Here is a 22,357-nt window from a genome sequence, read left to right on the forward strand (position 1 = left end):
CGTGTCCATATCCCTGGGATCGTTGATCTATCTCTCCATCTATGCCATAGTACGTTCTCCATTTACCCAATATTTTTTTCAATTTTTTTGGGGCAGCCCCTAGCTTTATATGTGACCCTTTCCGCTGCCATGTATAGGTCCATCCCAGTCTTCCGCTCCTCTATTTGTGGTCCCTGTGCAGAACCCCACTTCCTGGCGACGTCCCTTTTAGCTACAACCAGGGCCAGGGCTGCAAAGATGAAGTGAGGACGACTTAGATCCACGTCCCCTGGTATGCCTAGGAGGATAAATTTTGGGTCTAGTGGTAGGGTTTCGTTCAGCACCTTTCCCAATTCCACCGTCACTTTCTCCCAGTATACCTGAATAGGGAGGAAGTCCCATATAGTATGATAAAAGTCTCCTTGTTCATGGCCACATCTCAGGCAACACGGGTCCACAGCTCTACCCATCCTGTGCAACCGGGCCCTATCGTAGTAGATCCGATGTAAGATTTTATATTGTATAAGTCTGAGTCTGGACTTGATTGCCACCTCCCGGGGATGCATAAGTGTCGATTCCCAGTCCGTGGTGTCAAAGGGCCCCAGATTACTTTCCCACGTCTCCCTCAGTTTTGTCAAACAGTCCGGGGCATTACTCTAGCAGCGCGTAGTCTTGCAAAGGGGATGGGAAGAGGCCTTCTGCCTTCCATGCAGGTTTCAATTGTAGATACCTATAGTGTTGTGTGGTGCCAAGTCCGAAATCTGCTCGTAGTGTTTGAAACTTTTGAAGGAGGTGGCCGTCATTACATCCCCCAGAGTGGATATGCCCAGGTTGTCCCACGCTTGAAAGCCGCGCAGCTTATGTATTTCGAGTAACCACGTGCAGTGCCATAATGTGTCTGTCTCGTGGGTGTGCGGTGCCAACCCATGGTCCTGTGTGCACTGTGCCACAGTGCGATAGTCGTCTGGGTGGCCGGGGGCAGTCCCGTGCGTGTCTTTCCCCCATATAGGTAATAGAGAGGAGTGTGTTTTCCCATTTCTTATCGTTCTAACCTGTAAGTGGGGTGAGTTGCTTCTGTGTGAAGCCAGTCTGAGATCGGGGTGAGGTGCGTTGCTCGGTAGTATGCCTAAATGTCTGGGAGGGATATTCCCCCATTGTACTGATTGCGGCATAGCGTGGCGAGGGAAATTCTGGGCTGTTTTCCTAACCACAATAAAGACCTCAGTTCCGCGTTAATCGCTTGGTACACTTGCTGCACGGGGGGGGGGGGTTATCATTTTGGAGAGTATACAGGAATTTTGAGAGCGTGATCATTTTGAACATGGCCACTCGGCCTAGTATGGTAAGGGGAAGTGTCCTCCAGCATTGGGCATCTTCTTTAAAGGATAGGAGGATAGGGTGCATATTTTCCTTATATGACCGTTGTTTGTCCGGTGTTAAAAAGATCCCCAGTACCTAAAACCATGGGTTGCCACCTGTAGGGTGTGGGGTAGAGATGGCCAATCGTATCCAGTCTTGGGACTGAATATAACCGATTTGTGCCAATTGATGGTGTATCCTGAATATGTGCCGTACGTGTTTAGCGCCTCAAAAAGGATAGGGAGGGTAGATTCAGGGTCGGTAACGTACAGGAGTATGTCGTCAGCGTACAGGGAAATTTTTTTCTCTGCCACGTCTGCCGCTGACAGTCTAAATCCTCGTATATCTGGATGTTGCCGCACCACACAAGCTATTACTTCTATAGTGAGAGCGAATAGGAGCGGGGAGAGTGGGCATTCCTGCCGGGTGCCTCTCTGTATTGGGAATTCGCATGACCGCCGACCGTTCACCCTCACTCGCGCCGCCGGGGCCATATACAGCAGGCGCACCCAGCTCCAGTACACTGGCCCAAATCCAAATCTAATTAGTGTGGCCTCAAGAAAAGGCCAGTGGACCGCGTCAAACGCCTTTTCGGCGTCTAGGGAAAGAAAGAGATGGTGTTGCTCGCGAGATAGCGCCTCCATCATCCAATTGTGGGTTCGGAGCGCCTCCATCATCCAATTGTGGGTTCGGCGCAGGTTCATCCGGGTCGCCCTTCCGGGCATAAAACCGGTTTGGTCCTAGTCTATCATCTCCGTAATGACCCATCTCATGCGTAGGGACAGTACCATTGCTAGGATCTTCGCTTCCATATTTAGGAGGGAAATGGGACGGTATGAAGCGCATTCCATCGGTGGCTACCCAGGTTTGTGTATAGGAACAATGGTTGCTCTGCGCAGATCAGGGGGAAGGGTCTCCTCCTCAATCGCGCTTTTAAAAAGAGATAGGAAATGTGGGGCCAGTAGGTCCGATCCCAGTTTGAAAAATTCTGCCGGTAGACCATTTGCTCCCAGTGTTTTACCGGGTCTCAGCCTGGTGATAGCCTGACGGATTTCTTCAAGTGAAAGGTCCGCTTCTAAACCGTCCCTGTCTTCCTCTGATAGGTGAGGCACTGCTACCGCCTCCAGGTATTCCATTATAGCCGGGGTCTCACAGCAGGTCCCGGGCTTCATAAAATGCGCCATAGTAGGCGGCAAACGCCTCTGCTATCCCCTCGTCTAGACGTATCTGTGCGCCCGCCTCATCTGTAATGGTTTCGACCCAGCGAGCTTCCATTTCTCTGCGACTGAGCCACGCCAACAGCTTTCCCGACTTGTCACTGACGTCATATAATCTGTGGAGCGTAGCTAATCTGTGCGTCTTTGCTTCTTGGGTCGCTAAGGCCTTATAGTTAAGTTGGGCGTCTTCAGACGACGCCTATAGTGTTCATTCTGGTGGGTCAGGCACAGCTTTTCGAGGGCAAGAATCTGAGCTTCGCATTCGTCCATCTCCTCCCTCTCCTTTTTCTTCGCCCATGATAGTCTGTTTTGCCCCCGGTCCCTGAGGACCGCCTTGTACGCTTCCCAGAGCACCAACCCCTAATTGGACTGAGCCCGCGTTTTCAACTAAATAAACTTTTGTATCCGCCCGAAGGCCCTGGCGTAACTCCTTATTTTGCAACTCCCGCACCGGAAGGCGCCATTCCCCTCAGGGTCCAACTCCATCCCTCCCTATACTGACCTCCAGTGGTGCGTGATCAGATAGACCACGGGCTCTATATTCAACCCCTCTGATCTGTCCCTTGAGGCCCAGTGTCACGAAAATGTAGTCTAATCTAGAATACACCTGATGCGCCCCTGAGAAGTAGGAGAAGCAGGTGTCTCGTGGGTGCACTGTCCTCCAGACATCTACAAGGCCCAAGGATTGAGCGAATGGCGCCAAGTGCGTTTCGGCCCCTGTTCGTGTGGAGTTCCCGGACCCGTCAGCCTCTGGGCGCATTACGTCATTAAAGTCACCACCTATCGCTAGTAGAGCGTTCGGGGTTTCAAGCATAATGTCAGTGGCACCCTTTAAAGTCCTGGCCTGTAGCTGAGGGGGGGCATATACCGATATGATCATGAATTCGGTCCTGCCCCATTGCCCATTGACTCCTACGTATGTGCCCAGCTCATCTGTCCACGTACGTTGAACCTAAAAGGGGGGGGGGGGCGTTTTATTAGAATAGCTACCCCTCTGGAGCCTGTCGTGTATCCCGCGTGTGCCAGGACGATGTAAGGCCTACTACCCAGGAAACCACACCTAGTCCCACGAAGATGGGTCTCCTGTAGGAGCACTATATCAGGTGAACCAGTTTCATATAAGCCTATACCAGACTTCTCTTGATGCGGTCTCCTAGGCCATTAACATTCCATGTGCACACCGTGTAGGGGGCTATCAGGTTTTGCCTATCAAGTGATACCAGGGGGGGGGGGGGGTAATGCATAATCTGGCGTATTATCGGTAACAGTCTTCTGGCAACCCATGCACCTTCAGCTAATAATATGACTTTACCTTGTGAAAACCTATAAAACATTGCAACATGTCCGAACAAACTAACCATAACCCACCCCGAACCCCTCCCTGCCCCACCCCCCCTCCGTTGGGACTCTGGCGCCAGCCGGTGTCGGTCCCCCACAGTGGCAGGTCAAGAAACTGATTTTCTTCTGACTTGGACTTTTCTCCAGGCCAGCTCCAAACTATTGAAAAGCATACAGTGACCATGAAATTATGCATACAAGAAAATGATCTCTGTGTTATTCTCACACTCCGGGAAGGATGAGGTGCGGGGCAGTTTTACTAGTGAAACATATCAATCCAACATTAACACAATGGTGCTCACACAGATGCGTTCTGAAAATCTTCTGATTAACACTGGTTTACGAAAATACCAGTCAAGCCAAGAAACTCAATGTTGCAATTAATTAACATTTCAAGTACATTACTAAAGTATTGTGATATGCAAAATATGACTCATTTCTCTTGAGGAATAAAATAATAACAATTACCGATCCCTGTATGCTTACATTTGAGTTCAGACGTGTTTCACTCTGTGAGAAGTTGGCCTGGTTTATCATGTTCACTATTCTAGTGAGCACCTTGCACCAGTCCAAACAACCCTTATGGTGATGGTTGTAAAGTCAACCTTATAGACCAGCTATCCTAGGGGTAGCATGGACAAAGCAGTCTTAGGCTAAACTCAAGAGGGCATGTGAAGCCAGCTGTTTTACCATATGTAACCCCCTTAATACCAAATGAAAGGACACCACACAGGATATATATAAAATATTTATGTTATTTATTTCTAGACAATCCCTCTGAACTCTTTATGAGGTCAGAGGCGCAAGCACAATACAAGATATTTAATTAAAATACAATAAGTTGCACAAAAAACAGTAGGGCCTTCGGGGCACGCTAAACCATATACTAAAATAGTGGTATAAGGACCACTACACGGAAAGTGAATAGGCCTAGGGAATCACTGGGGCTACGCTGAACTACCGAGAGTTAGGAAGCAGGAGGCCCACGGGATGCTTGTGCAGTGTCAACACACACGCGAGTTAACATAGAGAATGAATGGGAACGTAAAAGATGGAAACTGGTTCTTTTAGGGCACTTCTGACTGGACTCGATGAAAGTTACTTGAAACCTAGACAGTTGGATAGTCAATACCCACAGGAGCACCGGAGTACTCGCGTTACCTCACCCACAGGAAGCAGGTGCATAGGTGTCAAAGTGTGTCGGGTTTCGTCGCTGAATCCTATGGAGCCTTGAAGAAAGATGCTGCAGGCGACCAGGAGAGAAGTGCCTGGTTGGATCCAAGGGCGGATCGAGGATGAAGAGGACCTGAAAGCAGAGGGGACAGAGTCTGGGTCACTAGCCAGTGACCAGGAAGGAACCAGGCGATGTCGTGAAGCAATCAGGTGATGTTGTGAAGCTTGTCTCTGCAGCCACGTGGACCAGGAGGCGTCGACGACGACCAGGAGTCAGGCACTGACTGCCCCACGAAGGCCCTCGCTGTTGGCAGTATCTGCTTCCGGATTGGAGTCAACAAGCCTTGGCAAAGGCAACCCACGCAGGAAACGAAGTTGGCTTCTTATTCAGACCAGCAAGGTCTGATGGGCTGCTTCTTTTGAAGGAAGCAAGGGCCAGTCTGGAGCAACCAGACCAGCTGTGGAAATTCAGAGATTCGTCATCAAGATGGCCACTAGCCAACGGGCAAGTGACCGGACAGACGCGTTGAGTAGGAAAATGCAGAAGGGCCCCACGCAGAACTCGTGGAGGGTGCAGGGCTGATCTTCGGTGCAAATGATGCTCGGGGCTGGGGCTTCTCAATCCCCAATGCACAGCTTCGAGGGTGCCTCGGGTGCTGCACAAAAAGCAAGTCGCTGACTTTTCAAGATGGCAGGTCCCACGTCTCTCGTCGCCTCCACGGATCTCAGCTTTGCTGTGACCGTGGATCGGGCTGTTGGAAGTCTGGTTCTTGTCAGGCTCTGTGCTCGGGCTCCGGCGGGAGCGTCGACAAAGCAAGCCGTTGATCGCTGGATGTTACTTGTTTGCACAGGGTGGCCACTCCTTGACCACAAGGGAGATTCTTCAGTCTTCTATCTTCAGGTAGAATGTCGAAGGTCCAGAGTTTCGTTTCAAGTTTCAGTCAGGATAAAGCTAAAGCTAAAGTCTTGGGCCTCAGCTCCTACCTATATACCAAATCTAGGGGTGGGATTACCTGCTAGGTCACTCTTATGGATGGGACCAGGAAAGGGGGTGGTTACACCCCTTTCCCTTGGTCCAGTTTCACGCCAGAGCTGGGGCTGGGAAGCCCCAGGACCGGTTTGAACTGGACTATGCATGGGACTCCTTGTGTGCCCCAGGCAGTGTCTCATTTCTTTCAGCCCTCCCTGCCCCAATACACAAGAGCCTGTCTGGGATGGTGCTAGCACCTCCCAAGGCAGGGAACCTATTGTCCAAGCCTCCCTCGCTGGAAGGACTCCCAGCAGACTTGTGTCTGAGGCAGCAGCATCCATTTTGTGATGCTGAGGCTCTGGTTAACTTTAACCGGGATTATTAGGAACAACATGTCCTCTCCCTCTAGAAGGGTGGAATCTTACCCCCGTCGCCAAAACTGGCGAGGGGGTAGTATTCCAAAACATATGACACCTTACTCGACATGTTTTGATAAAGCCAAACCAAAGTTAGCATTTAACCGCGAGGTTCATAATGCACTTAAGAGTATATGGTATGACAATATTCTAGAACAGCTATAAGGACATGGTTCCGAAAGCTGCAGACAGGCTCAGCTCATGCTAGAGCACCATCTCACATAAAACCAAGCACTCTGCCTCCAGGATTGTTAAGGCCTGCCATAGGAGTGACTTATAGGTGTATATGTGTCTAGATATAAGGTTAGATATAGGAATACTATATCTAAGCAAGGGGTGATTACACGACCTTGCCCCAGCTGAGTGATCAGCCAGTTGTGTCAATGTGAGTGGCCAGCCAGGGGTGGCATAATACATGCTGCAGCCCCTGGTAGGCTTTGGATGCACCTATGCCCTGGGTACCTATAGTACACTGTACAGGGGCTCATAAGGTGACCCAGTATCCAATTGGTAATGCACCTAAAGTACATTCTAGTGAATTTAGAGAGAGAGCAGCTGGGCTGTGGGTTTGATTAGCAGGCCTACAGCCACATTAAGTCGAAAACCAGTGAAGCAAAAAGCAAAAAGCAAAAAGTGGGGTGACCAAAGGAAAGCAGACCCTACTCTCCTACACACTCATTCCAAGAAATGGGGAGTGGGGGCAACTAGAAGTTAAACCAAAAGGTTTGAAGACTTACAGTAATATTCTCCAGGGCTCGTTCATATTTTGCATACTGTATGCATAAATCTATGAATCAATGTGTGAACTAACTCCTTCACTGAAGAATCGCCCATACCTGTTCTGTGACGGAGCTAGAAACATTTGCTACTGAATAACCTTATAGCTGGGTGTTGAGCGATATTACTGTGCAAGTAGGACTAATGGTCCCAAAACTAGCCATGTACACAATACTTTTTAACCAGACTGCGTGCCTATTAAAAGTTTGATTTTTTTCTGAAATAAACTGTTTCAAAAAGTCAGTGTGTCAGTATTTGCCCTCCATTTTATATCGATTTAATGTTTCATGGCATATTATTAACTGCTCTTTTCCGGTGCATTGAGGAGTTACTGGACAGAGGCAGTCCATAGAGGTTCTTCCCATAACTAATCAATTTATGATCTTTTACGTGAACATTTAAGCATTCTTAAAAAAAGCTGTAAGATATATATAGTACTCAAAACAATAGCATTTACTTTAATTTCATTGAGAGAAAAATTGAAAAAACATGAATATGAAACAGAGTCAAAGTGCATTTCAGAAAAAAAGTCTACCTTTGAAAATGTGAATTAAAAAAGTATCACATATTATTAAAGCTTTTCAGCTCAAACAAGAATCCACAATCTATACATCAAGCCTTCATAAGTGTGTAAGTGTAAAACACAGATGTGCCAGAAAAGTTGTGTGCAGTTGAAATGAGAACTCAATATGCTACATGATTTTAGTTTCTGATCATGTTAGCTGAAACGTCTCACACTACAGCGTGCATAAAGGGTACGGGTGGAAGGCTCTCATTTGCTGCTCAACGTTACAGGTCTACCCTTGGCAGCACATCATGTTACCAGGTAAAAGTCACTTGTCAATAAAATGCATCATTAGGTCGAGTCTGGGCAGTGAATGCGCTGCTCTGAAAGGCATGCTGTATGAAGGTATGGATGTGAAGCTCCGCCCACTCTCCGCCCAGTTTTTTCATTGGCTTGTGTCATTGTCCATTGTAAAGTGTGGCTTTTCATTAGTCAATAGACTTAGTAGTCCCTTCTTAGTACCACCTTTTCCCATTTTGTAACCTCCCATGAGGACATCCCCCGTTACGTGTGTTGTTGCTCGGTAGGCTTTAATTACAGCCCCCGAACATTATTTTCTCAAAGAGCTTTATCCGTCCTGCTATTGCCTGCAGGAAAAGGCTTGACACCCTCTCTCCTAACGCATTTGCAATGCAGTAGGTCTCGCATTTGCAAGAGTTCAAACTATTGGCATTGTAAATGACAATGCCCTTTATTTATCTGGTTTAAAAAAAAAACACATAAATGAAAGGCATGGTCATTTACAATGCCAACAGCTCAAACTCTCATAAATGCGAGACTTATTACATTGCAAATGCTTGTTTTTATTGTGTGATGCAAAAACCATATTGAGTATGTGTAGGATTTGGGACATTCAGTTGCATAATCACATCATACAAAATTTTTGCATCTCGATTTTACCTACTACAGCTAGGCATCTTTTCTTCGCTTGCAGCCACGGCCACACATAATTTAACGATAGCAAGGGTATCACATATGCCAAAACTCCTGCATGATCAGTCAACATAGAATCTAATCACCTACACAGCTAAGAATAAACATCCATGAGGATGTCATTGGGATGTGTTACCCCATTGGCCAAGGATATATTGTCTTTCAATAATTCAGATTTTTTTATGGTTACAGTAAATTACTGCTCACACTAGGTCTAATGTTGGCCTGCTAAATATCAAATCGTGGTGGACAAGTCCTGCTCTATCGAAACTTTGTGAATTGCACAGGAGTATGGGCCACTGTAGGTCTGCGGGAAAAGTGATACACAAGTGTAAGGATTGTCCAAGAAATTGTATAAACTCTTGGGTGACTCAAAACGGTTCTACTGAATCAAATAATAGATTGTGAGGATGTGGTCTCGATCCACCTTACAGTAAGTGCAGTGGGATGGCCACTGTCGGGGGTGAAACTAAAATATTGACCACTGACAAAAAGAACACAATCCATAAAATTCAAAATGCTGAGATAGATTGCACATTTTGTTTAAGTGAACATTCAAGTGCAGATTTACCCAACTCAACGGGACACATTTTCTTGATCTATGGTTAATGAAAGGCAGAGTCAGATCTGATTAGGTTCAAATGCAAGAGCCACAGGTTGCCCATACATTTTAACAGAAGCCCATTGACTCGCTGAGCTAAGTTACCAGCTCCATCCTTGAATTCATTGTGTATCATACACCAGGAAACTAGCAGTCTTTTTCTATAAATACTACCAGATTTGAAAGACGGTGGCATTTTAATAATAACTACATTAAGAGAATAAACTTGACCTATCCTAAAAAGGAACATTTATCATGGGAAGCATTTAGGTAGTCTGAGGGTACATGTGATACAGCACAAATGGAGCCTAACAATACTATTGAGAGAACACCCTGGTTCAAGTCAAGATTTAAGGCTACATTAAAGCTCCAACTCGCCACCTCTCAGTGAAAAAAAATTGTTTCATAAGTGATCAATTGTCAAACTACGGAAAATCAATAAAACATTGCCTTGCCCATCACCAGCCCAAAAAGTTTCAATGAAAGCATTGCTGTGTAATGCAAGCATCCCATAAAAAGACAATAGCGAACATTTGGGTCTTTTGACATTTCTCAATTAAATGCCTCACCGTTACTACTAAGTGATGCCCTGTATAAGAATTAAAATGAAACTAAATAAGAGTACCACCCACCTCCTACCCTGAGTTCCGAAAAAGATCTGGAACACCAGTGCTAAATCCTAGTAGATCCAGATTGGCCCTGAAGAATGTGGTACCTGGTACTTCTGTCCATTAAAATCTACCCTTCGATCAGGCTTCCACTACAGTAGGATCTTCTGTCACAGAGGCAAGACAGGATCCTACATCCAAATATGCATAATACAAACCTCCATGCATTGAGAATAAGCGGCTGATCTGCCAACTGAAGTTAAGGATGTCATCTTTGCTGCCAGGCGACCTTCTATGAAGTCACTTTATTTCAGGCACCAAGACAAATGTGTGGCCTGCTCTGGAATTCATAAGACAGGCTCTTTACAAATTAAACTGTCAGAAGTTTTATTGCTACTGTTGTCTGTGGACCAGTCAGGTCTTTCGTGGGCACTATTAAATATAATTTATTAGTGCTTTCGCCCATTTTGCATTTGCCGGTCCAACTGTCCTGGTTTAATTCACCTGCTGTAATAAGTTTTCTTGAAGGTTTAACACACATCGTTCCCTCCCAAGCCTTTGAGATGCCACAATGGGACCTTAACTTGGTCATAACATTTCTCATGTGTGCATCCTTTGAGCCAATAAATTGCAGCTCCTTGCGTCTTCTCACCTCAAAGACAGTCTTTCTCATTGCAATTATTTCAGTTCATTACATGAGTGAACTGCAGGCACTATAGCTGCAACCCCCAATACCACTTCGAACCCCAAGAAAACTTTAAACGTTTACATCGATCGTACCAAGGAACACTTTGTGGACAATCAGCTGTTTGTGCGGGTCTTTGGGCGAAAAAAGGGAAGTCTGTGCACAAGAGGACTCAGCGGAGGTGGACAGTCCTCTGCATTAAGATCTGGCCCACAAACAGCCTCTGGAAGGACCGAGAGCCAGTTCCAAAAGGACATAGGGCCATATGTATCAAGCTAATTAGCATTCGCAAAGGCCGAAATTCGCAGAATTTCGGCCTTTGCGAATGCTAATTTGACAAATGGTATGTATCAAACATGTTTGATGCAAAATAAGGAATTGCAAAATTTGCTATTCCTTATTTTGCGATTGCACTTAAGGAATCGTAAATTTTGCGATTCCTTAAATGCAATGTATCAAACAAAAAAAATCCAAAAAATGTCATTAAGGATTCGCAAATTACCACCAACTTCTAGTTGGTGGTAAGTTGCAAATTCTTTACAAAAAGCTTTTTTCCAAAAAACCAAAGTGCCATATGACGCCCATACATGCCCTTAGGACATGTATGTGCGCCATATGCCCCCAAATGTCTTTTTCAGGGGTGCAGCAGGGTGTTCTTGAGACACCCCTGCACCCTTGAAAAAATTCCTAATTTGCGATTAGCAAATTGCAAATCGCAAATTGCCCCTTCATTCCTATGGGCCTCCTGGCCCATAGAAATGAATGGGAAGGAATCGCTATTGAATAGCGATTTTGTACATACATACCGTTTTGCGAATTCCAAATAGCGATTCCTTAAAATTCGCTATTTGGAATTCGCAAAACGGAAGTATGATACATATGGCCCTAAGGCTGTTACCACAGTTCTGGCACTCAGAGCACTTGTCCTTGACATCTGCTAGGCTGCTGGCCTGCTGGACTTATTGGTCTGAATCCACTCTATTATACCATCCACTTTGGGGTGGTACTGCTTTGGCATTTATTCCTGGGTGAGAATCTGTGGTTACAAGTCTCCAACAGAACAAGTTACTTACCTTTCATAAAGCTCTCTCAAGGATATTTATCTGACCGCAAATTCCTCACTGCTCTCCGTCCTCCCCATTTTGGGGAGTGGCCTGTTTTATAACATCTAAAAAGATTCCAAGTTAACAATCTGCACACTGGTACTTCCACTTGTTCATGCTCTGTGTCATGGAGCACAGAAAGAGGTATGCAAGAAACTAACACCAGCACTCAGGGGTGGCAGTTATATACAGCTCGCTTTGTCATTTTCGTGGAGGTACGGAATCAATTTGGAGCAGTGCTGCGTCGCTGAGAGGCGTGTGGGACCATTGCTAGTGAAACCTTTCCAGATCCAGTCTGGCACCTAGGAGTATTAGAAGATTAGGAATCCATGGTTAGATAGAGTATCCACCAGAAAAGGTGTCACCAAAGGTAACTTGCTTGTTTGCAAAGGTGGAAAGGGGAGCATGAGGAGAGAAAAGAAAAAGAGAATTGAAAGGGAAGCTTAGAGTTAAGATATCTTAAAAACAAATCATAAGGTGCCTTTACTAACAGAAATAGTTTTAGCTCCTATTTGAAGTGGTCTAGTGGGGCAGTGGTGCACAGGCTGAGAAGAGGGAGGTCCAGTTTCTGTTCATACTGCCAGAAAATGTCTGTGACAGACCACCACGCTAGACTTTGGGGTTTCTTCCATGGTGCCCTTAAATCTACATATAGGATCTATCGACAGGGGGGCGTGGCTAGCAGCCAATGAAGACGGTCGCAGCCTAGCGAGGCTCCCGACCCTCTGTCCATAATCCGCCGTTCATCCTGTTCCAGACCCGGGATCCCCGTGGAAATCGGGTCGATCCCGGAGACACCGCCCAGGTCTGTCCCGTTTAGGGTGGCGAGCCGAAGAGACAACCACAGAGGACGCAGCAGGGCGGGGAGCACCCGAGACGCTCGAGCGCAAGATGGCGGCATCCTGACTTGCGGCCGCCGGAGAACAGCCACGAGTTCGCCCCTGAGGTCTCGCTGCTCGAGAGAGGGGAGAAGCGCAGCGCCGGACTGCCGAGGAGAGGCTGAGGCTGTCCAGTGTACCGGCGGACCCTGAGGTCAGTGCGAGGTCCGGTCGCGAGCGGTGCCCTGGCGAGGCTCCGCCCCATCCGCGAGGCGATCAATCTGGGCCCCGGCTTTGAGGCCCGCGACCCCAGTGGGTGCTGCCCGGTCCCAGGCCCTGGCGGAGCGCCCATAAACGGCCGATACACGGCGGGCCTTGTCCTTGGGGGGGCTCTTCGAGGAGTCCGGGCGTAGAAACTGCCCTGGTGCAGCCCGGCCCCACCCGAGAGGATTGCTCTGGGACCCAGCTTCAAGGCCAGCGATCCTGATGGGCGGATGACTGTCCCTGGACCCGACTGAGCAGTGGTGCTGTATCTGAGAGGGGCCCGGAGGAGTATTGGGCCCGGCCGCAGCACCGTCGCACTAAACCCGTGTGACACAGGAACAGAGAGCCGAGGGCGGTGCACCCGCTACGGATTCACGTGCTCTAAACTTTATACCCCGGTTTCGGGGCCTGGTTGTTCTCTCTTCAAGGTGGAGGCAGCTCCGGCTCACCAACACTGCTGCACAGTGAGGAGGGCCTGAGGGGGAGCTGAGTGGGGGGAGTGGAGACGGAGCCTGCCTCACGGACCCCAGTGCGGACCCCCCAGCACCTGGCTCTCGGGGAGACAGGAGGGCCCTGAGTGGCCCCAGGGCAGTATCCCCACAACTAGTGCCCGATTTGATCCCCACAAAACTGTTCCGAGGGGTCGGTGGACCGCTGGACGACCGGCCCGCGGCAGAGCCACCGTGAGGCCAACGGCCTGCCTGTTGCAGGGGACATCGTCGCCACCCGACCGGCCTTGGGGGCCCGGACCCGCACGGAAGGTGCAAGATGGGGAAACCTAGGGGACCCAAAGGGGATGGGAGCCCAGCCACGGAAACGCCGGAAGACTCCTCACAACCTCCCACGGAGCTACAACTGATGCAGGACGTCATTGCTGCCACGAAGGAGGCACTGCATCACGATATTGGACAGGTGGCGACGGGGCTGGGGCTTCTGCGAGCGGACCACGCGAAGCTGACGGACAGGGTCAAGGAGGCGGAAGACACCCTAAAGGATGTTGTGCCGGCACATAAATCAATGGAGGGACGACTCACGGACGCGATGGAGCGGATACAAGCCCTGGAGAGGAGAGCAGAGGATGCTGAAAACCGCAGTCGGCGGAACAACGTGCGCCTAGTGGGTCTTCCAGAAAAAAAAGAGGGCACGGACATGGTGGGCTACCTGACCGAATGGCTAAGGACTGTGGTTCAAAACACCGAATTATACCTGGGAGTCAAAAGTAAAAGTTGTTCACCATGGATCAAGAAACTAATACCATACGTATAACACCCGTGAGAGCACACCATACACACATATAGGTGATATTGGCCAAGTTAGGGCTCAAGGGCAGCTGGAAAAAAAAATTCCCATCAGAAGCCACACTGTACCGCCCTCTTTAACATCACTTGGGTTCTCCTTGCCCAGGAGACAAAACAAAGTGGCCGGTCAGATCTTACCGTGCCCAATGTTGGATGTGAAAGCATGTGAGAGGGAAGTAAAGAATGTTCAAAGTGTTGGCAAATGAAAAAAAGCAGTGTAAAGTGAGGAGTGGAGTAGTGAAGGGTAATAAAATTAGGTAAACTGGGTAGAAATGAACAATTTATTAGTATCTCCCAGTCCCTAACGCTAAAAAAGACAAGTGCAAGTGCGCGTTTGAAATAATATCCGCAGTCAGTAGTGGTCAACATGTTTCTGCATATCAAGAAAAGGTTTTCATGCATTCATCAGGACCTGTTATTTCAAAACTACTGCTTTTCGTGAAAAAGAATATATTTAAAAGATATCACCTGTAGATTCAGGTCATGTGCTCAACCAAGTACTGTTATCGCACCGTACCAGAAGTGTTGAATCCAGGGAAACAACGAACACAAATAGAAAAACATGAAAATATCATATTAATCATGCAGAACATTCGCGTCATACCATTACAATCGCATTTATGCGCTTGTTTCCAATGCACAATCACGTGATCGGCAGCGGTCACGTGATTAAATGGCATGTCGGGAATTGTAGTTCAGGGAATGCAAATGTGTAGTTAGTTCAAAAATAAAACGCTACGGCTCATTTAGTGTTTTGTAATTACCTTCAAGCTCGAACTACAAAGGTTATCTGGCCAGAAAGCGCATGCTCAGTATTTATTTTGTAATAACACACATTCGAAAATTAACTGGCCGAAATGCACGCAATTTATGGCTGTTTTCTATTATTTTGCTTAATGGTCAATAAAGAAACCACAATTACTCAAGTAGATTAAGGAGACCAAAGCATGGAATGCCAGTATGGAATGGAATGGAATGCCAGTGTTTTTTATATAAAGCTCAAGACAGCTAGAAGACATAGGAAGTTGTTATCAATATCTGCATAGTATTTCTACACCAAAGGCACTATACAAGAGATCTCCTGTGTATTGCTAATAATCATATCGATGGTCATTTAATGTACACTGGAGAAAATATTGAAGATTGATTAAAGGGGTCTTATAGTGAGTTAAAGGAGCAGCACGTAACTAAGTGTCAGGGCTATATGTTAACTCAGTGAGTGCGATCAACAGATTAGAGGGACATCCATGGTATTGGCTCATTCAGCCCCGCCTTATCGCTATTCAGTCTATACACCCACTTTTGTTCAATCTTGAAGAGAAAACGACCGATGTCGGGGCAGTGCTGAGGAATTAGTGGTTGCTCCAAGATGGTCCAGTGAAACTCATCCGGGCCATGTCCCACCTCCAAGAAATGTGCAGTGTTCGGGATTCCTTTGATTTGCAAACAGTTATAACATACTGGTTCCTATCTGAGTCTGTGTAATAGGTGGAGGCATTGATTGTTCATTACAAATCCATATACCACCCTATGGATATTCTTACTGATCTTTGATTGTCTCTCTCATAATTCAATCTTTCAAATATAGAGCGGTGCTCCTCATACCTGAGCTGCAGCCAGGTGGGGTGAAGCGCCTCAACCACCAACTTTGGGTGAGTGTATTGAACCTCTCTTTCAAAGTGTTTGCGATTGAAATGGTAGGACGCGAATGTTCTGCATGATTAATATGATATTTTCATGTTTTTCTATTTGTGTTCGTTGTTTCCCTGGATTCAACACTACGGTGCGATAACAGTACTTGGTTGAGCACATGACCTGAATCTACAGGTGATATCTTTTAAATATATTCTTTTTCACGAAAAGCAGTAGTTTTGAAATAACAGGTCCTGATGAATGCATGAAAACCTTTTCTTGATATGCAGAAACATGTTGACCACTACTGACTGCGGATATTATTTCAAACGCGCACTTGCACTTGTCTTTTAGCGTTAGGGACTGGGAGATACTAATAAATTGTTCATTTCTACCCAGTTTACCTAATTTTATTACCCTTCATTACTCCACTCCTCACTTTACACTGCTTTTTTTCATTTGCCAACACTTTGAACATTCTTTACTTCCCTCTCACATGCTTTCACATCCAACATCGGGCACGGTAAGATCTGACCGGCCACTTTGTTTTGTCTCCTGGGCAAGGAGAACCCAAGTGATGTTAAAGAGGGCGGTACAGTGTGGCTTCTGATGGGAATTTTTTTTTTCCAGCTGCCCTTGAGCCCTAACTTGGCCAATATCACCTATATGTGTGTATGGTGTGCTCCCACGGGTGTTATACGTATGGTATTAGTTTCTTGATCCATGGTGAACAACTTTTACTTTTGACTCCCAGGTATAATTCGGTGTTTTGTTGTGCGGTTTGGGGCGCATGCCTGGTTAGTCGTTAAACTTGCCCTTAGACCCCCATTTTAAGTGTTGTTGTTTATAAGGACTGTGGTTGCCCCGGAGGGCCTGTCTCCCTTCTTCACCCTGGAACGGGCGCACCGCGTGCCTTCCCGGCCCCTGCGTCTAGGCCTACCGCCACGCCCAGTGGTCATCAAACTGCTCCACTACAAGGACAGGGACTGGCTCCTACAGCGGGCCAGGGATGCTGGCCCATTTCAAGTGGACAATAGCAAAGTTACGCTATTCCCAGACTACACGTTTGAGACCCAAAAACAGCGTGCCTCTTTCCTCTCTATCAAAAAGGAACTGCGTACAGAGGGGTTGCAGTACTCGCTGCTGTTCCCGGCCAAACTTTGAGTGATAGTGGATGAAAAGGCGCTGTTTTTTGAAACCTCGGCGGAGGCATGGGCCTGGTGGGACACCTACAAAGCGGGAACGGACGGGGCTCGATTTAGGGCCGAGGAGGAGAGCCAGAACCACACAGTCAGACGATCGCGAAGGCTCCGTGGGCGCAACCGGGGGTCCAGAAAGCCGACGACCTCGCAAACGGAAGACGAACGGAGAGCAGCGCTGCAGGCAGTGAAAGAGGTATCGGGAACTGCGCCAGCCCACTCGGCGAGGGAATCAGCCTCGGAAGCCCTGGCCACGGGCTCAGACACTGACTTATCGGGGCTGGATGGTGCCAGGGGCCCGAAGGTCACGCCACAGACTTCAGGGGAAATCATCGAGGCCTGACAGCTGTCCGCGATCTCGGAGGGACGAGAACCTGAAGGCGACGCCACTACGAACACTGGGACAGACCACTGTGAGACTTTTATTTTATGAGTCGCATTGAGTACTGTGGGGCGGTGGGGCATGGGGACAGGGCTTGAAAGGTTCAGTAGCCAGCTCACGTACCACAGGGCCCATAAGGCCTCCGTGGTGTTTACTACGGACTACAAAATTTAGTGGGCACGTTAGCTCACCAGTTTGGATGGGAGCAACTACTTTGCAGTTGGGTCCTGTTCTGGGGGAGGGGGGACCTGGAGAAGTTGGGGTGACTCGAGGTGTAGTTTGGGGAGGGGGGATGGGGGGGGGGGGGGGAGTTGGGGACGGGAGGGGGCGGGATGGTGTCTGGTGTCCGGATGCGAACTGTTATTGACTTAAATCGAATAAGTTGGGGCGATGGCTAATATGGGTTCGCTGAAATGTGTGTCCTGGAATGTGCGGGGATTGAACTCAATGACGAGGAGGCACAAGATACATTCCCACCTTGTCCGCAGAGGGGTTCACATTGCCTTTCTGCAAGAGACCCATTTAACTAAAAAAGAGGGTGCCGCACTGCAGAGGAGATGGAGGGGTCACCTGTTCCACACCACATACTCAGCGTTTGCCAGGGGGACACTAATTTGGATCCGGGCGGGGGTTCCCTTCCAGGTCACTAGGCACACTATGGACCCAGACGGGAGATATGTAGCGGTCGAGGGTTTGCTCAGGGGTCGCCAGATAGTACTTTGCAGCACCTATGCGCCGAATGTAGAGCAGGCATCATACTTCACTAGGCTGTCCAAGCTGTTAGCCTCTTATTTAACTGGACCAGTGCTGATGGGGGGGGGGGGGGGGGGGGGGGGGGACTTCAACTCTATAGAGGACACTACCTTGGACAGATCGCACCCGCCACTGCATGCATCCCCAGTTCACAGACTAGCGAGACACAGATCAACCTGGCAGGGGAAGTGGAACCTGACGGACGCATGGCGCGTCCAACACCCAACTGAGAGGGATTACTCCTTCTACTCGGGCATACACGACCTCCACGTCCGCATAGACGCTTTCCTGTGCTCCCAGTCGGTATTACCGTCGGTTGCCCGGACTGAGTACCTGGCACGCACGATATCAGACCACAACCCCTTACTCCTCGCGCTGGCTTGGATGAACGAAGTTTCGCCGATCCCGACGTGGCGGCTTCGCCCAGACACGTTGGATGACCCGCCGTTCAGCGGAGCGTTGGAAGGTAGGATCTCCCAATACTTTGCGGAGAATGAGGGAACTGCCTCCTCCAGGGCCACGGAATGGGACGCGCTCAAGGTTGTGGTGAGGGGGCACTGTATAGGGAAATTTGCGGGTGCACGGCGGACGCTGGTGGATGATTTGGACAAGGCCGAGCGGGCCCTGAGAGAAGCAGAGAAACAACGGCCCAACCACCCCGAACTGCAGGACAGGGTATGCGCAGCGCGAGTGGCGGTGGAGCGCCTTCGTAGTTTTGATTATAAGACATACTTAACTAAGGCACTCGCTGAGGGTGATAAGACAGGGACACTCCTGGCCTGGTTGGCTAATCCCAGTAGGGGCGCTACCCCGATACTGTCTCTGACAGGTGCGGATGGCGCTACATACAACACCCAGCCGGACATATTGCATTGTTTTAGAGCGTATTACGAACGGCTGTATAGGGGGGGCCCGGTGGATCGAGCCGGGATGATGGAAGCCTTGCTGTCTGAGGTCCAATTACCACGCCTAGAGCAGGAACAAGCTGAAGCCCTCGGGGGCCCGATTGACTTGGCGGAAATTAGAGGGGCCATAAAAAAAATGGCGCGCAATAAAACACCGGGAATAGACGGACTGCCAGTTGAGTTTTATGGTAAATATATAGATATCCTAGCCCCACGACTCCAAATAATATATAACGAAGCAAAAGAGAAAGGGGAGCTGCCCCACTCGATGCGCGAGGCGATCATGATTCCCTTAATAAAACCACGTAGAGACAGCTCTGATCTGGCATCGTACCGACCGTTGTCGATGCTGACGACAGATTATAAAATTTTGAGTACTATACTGGCCACTAGGCTAGTGGCCCACATGCAGGAACTGATCCACAAGGACCAATCGGGCTTCATACCCACCAGAAACACGTCACACAACATTTGCAGGTTGCTGAGGCTAATGGCGGACCCCCCGCCGTTCGCCAGAGCCCCTATGGTAATGGCGATCGACATAGAGAAGGCCTTCGACAGCCTGGAATGGAGTTACTTGTACAGGGTGATGCAAAGTTTTGGCATCGGTGACGGCTATGTGCTGTGGACGAAGGTGCTCTATGCATCGGCGGGCGCTAGGGTACGGGTGGGAGCGTTGATATCGGATCGATATGAAGTGCATAGGGGTACTAGACAAGGGTGTGCGCTCTCTCCCCTGTTATTTGCCCTCGCGATGGAACCATTAGCGGCACTGGCTAGGAAAGGTGACTCTTACCAGGGGCTGGAGGTTGGCGGGACTCACCACCATATATCGTTGTACGCGGACGACCTCCTACTGTTCTTGGATAATGCCGAGGAAGCAGTAGAGGGGGCGGAGGGCCTGCTAGCGCGATTCGGAGATGTCTCGGGCCTAAAAGTGAATTGGGCGAAGACTTGCCTCTTCCCTCTCCGGAAGGGAGAGCGGTGCCCCTTGGCCCGTCCCGGGCTCCGCTGGGAGCCGAACTGTCTCCCCTATTTGGGGGTGCATATCTACCATGAGCCCGCAGACCTGCTGGATGGCAATATAGGCCGCTGTATTCGAACGTTGCGAGGTAACATGACCTTTTGGGCCACCCTCCCTTTGTCCATGACAGGTCGGGTGTCTCTGCTTAAAATGATTGCCCTGCCACGCTTATTGTACTTCTTTAGGACCCTTCCTGTGTGGATACCGGGAAGCGTCTTTAGACGCCTAAAGTCCCAAGTGGTGTCCTTTCTGTGGGGCACTGGCAGGCGGAGGATAGCTTTGGCGACCCTGACCCGCCCGAAGAATGAGGGTGGACTCGCGGTCCCTGATTTTGAGCTCTATTATTTGGCTGCCCAGCTGCAATTTTTCACGTAGGAGGTGGCAAGGGTATACCGGGGTCCGGAGCAAGAGAGGGACATTGGCACCCCCCGCCATGTGCTGGCGTATATTACCCTGCAACAGAAACTAGCACTCAGAGGGCTATCCCAGGAAGAACGGTCGCTGAGGCTGTGCTGGAACCGCATGCAAAGGCGAGCTGGTCCTGGACACCCGTACGCGCCCGAAATCCCGCTGGGTATGCTCACAGCGTTACCACATGGCGGCGACAGGTCGAACCTCCAAGGTTGGGAGGAGGCTGGCCTGCAGATGGTGGGGGACCTCTACACTGACGGGGTGCTCACGCCGTACCAGACCTTACAGGAGCAATACGACCTCCCGAGAGGAGACTATTTACTGCATGCGGCCGTGGTACGGGTGATCCAAGCGCACTGGGGGGGAGGGACTGCTTGAGCCCACGACGTCGCCGCCGTGCCAATACACCGTGATGGCTGCAGGGACGTTCAAGGCGGTCACATGTCTGCACTCCAGATTACTCACGGACAATTTGCAGCCTCTGGCGCGACTAAAAGCCCAATGGGAGGCAGACCTGCAGAGGGAGATCCCGGACACGACGTGGGCTCAATTGGTTCAGAGAACCAGGAAGAGCACCAGAAACGCCCGCTTCCAATTAATACATCTCTACATTCTTCATAGAGCCTACCTTACCCCGAATAAAATAGCACGATACTTTGGCGCAGTGGACGCAGCGTGCCCCAGATGTGCGCTATTAGGTGCGGACTTACTGCACATGCTGAGGGGCTGTCCACACCTGCAGGACTTTTGGAGAGAAGTGGGCGACACCCTGACCGAGGTCACGGACAGGGATCTGCAATATGATAGTGCGACTACACTCTTACACTGGTTTCCGCACACACGCAAAAATAAACTGACGAGCAAATTCATAGACATGGGCCTACTTATCGCGAAGAGGGAGCTCACCAGGGGATGGAAATCAAAGACAGCGCCGACACACCGGAAATGGCTGACCGAGTTTCAGAAATGGGCGGCGGCAGAGAGCACGATCAGATACCAACTAGCACGGCGGGGGTCAGACGAGAAAGCTCAGGAAACGGCACTGGCGTGGGAAATCCTAGTCCAAGCACTCAGGGATAGTGAGGAGGAAGGGGAAGCAGTAGACCCAGGGGAGGCGGTGCTGATCCTAGCACCTAACGGACACACACACTCCATGATTAACTCCAAACTCCGTAGATTACCAACACACTTCAGTATACTGCTACCGGACACAGGCACTGGACACCACAGAACACCGGAGGGGAGTGGGGGGGGAAGGAGGAAGGGGGAGGGGGGTGAAGCATCCCAATGATACCAAGAATTGCAGTAAACACTGATCAGATGCTGGAGGGGGGGGGGGCTTGTTGATAAAAAGTTAAAAGCAGATAGCGGTTGACCACTGGCCACGCCAACACTTAGTGGTGGAGAGGATGCACTGATTGCGACGAACGCCACCCGGCATCCGGGATGCGGGTTATAAGGCTGTGTACATACTACTTAGAAGAAATGTGAGAATCTGGGGTCCCGCGCAAACATACTTGCAAATTTACTGTAATGCTTGCATTGGAATCTACAATAAAAATTGTTTTACAAAAAAAAATAGGATCTATCGACAGGCCCCTTTAGCGCCAGCTGGAAGTTCCCCTCAAGTTGCCCTCTGGAGCTTAGTCCAACTTTGGTGAGGACGTGCAGCCGGAGATGAATTCTATCTGGGGGATTGGTTCTCTATTTGATAAGTAGGAATCCAAACATACCCGATTAATGATCTGTGTACTAATAACTGTAAATAGTGTTAAGTGCAGTCCAGAAAGCCAAAAGGAGATCCTTCGTTTGCCAACTGTTCACAAGATGTCTCATGTCATGTGGTCCGGTTTTCTAATTGTATTCTAGTGCTAGACGTTTTTACGGTTATAAATGCATGGCTATGAGTACCAGAATACTAAAGCAACATCAGGACTTGATGAGCTA

At 49.1% G+C, this 22,357-nt stretch overlaps 1 protein-coding gene across 1 annotated transcript in view; it reads right to left on the bottom strand.

The window, feature by feature from the left end:
- PDCD2 (programmed cell death 2) overlaps positions 1–22,357 on the bottom strand; it is a 323,560-nt gene that overhangs the window by 300,068 nt on the left and 1,135 nt on the right. The gene's annotated exons all lie outside the window — the stretch shown is intronic.

Source organism: Lissotriton vulgaris, chromosome 6 (genome assembly GCF_964263255.1).
Source record: "Lissotriton vulgaris chromosome 6, aLisVul1.2, whole genome shotgun sequence".
Lineage (NCBI taxonomy): Eukaryota > Metazoa > Chordata > Amphibia > Caudata > Salamandridae > Lissotriton > Lissotriton vulgaris.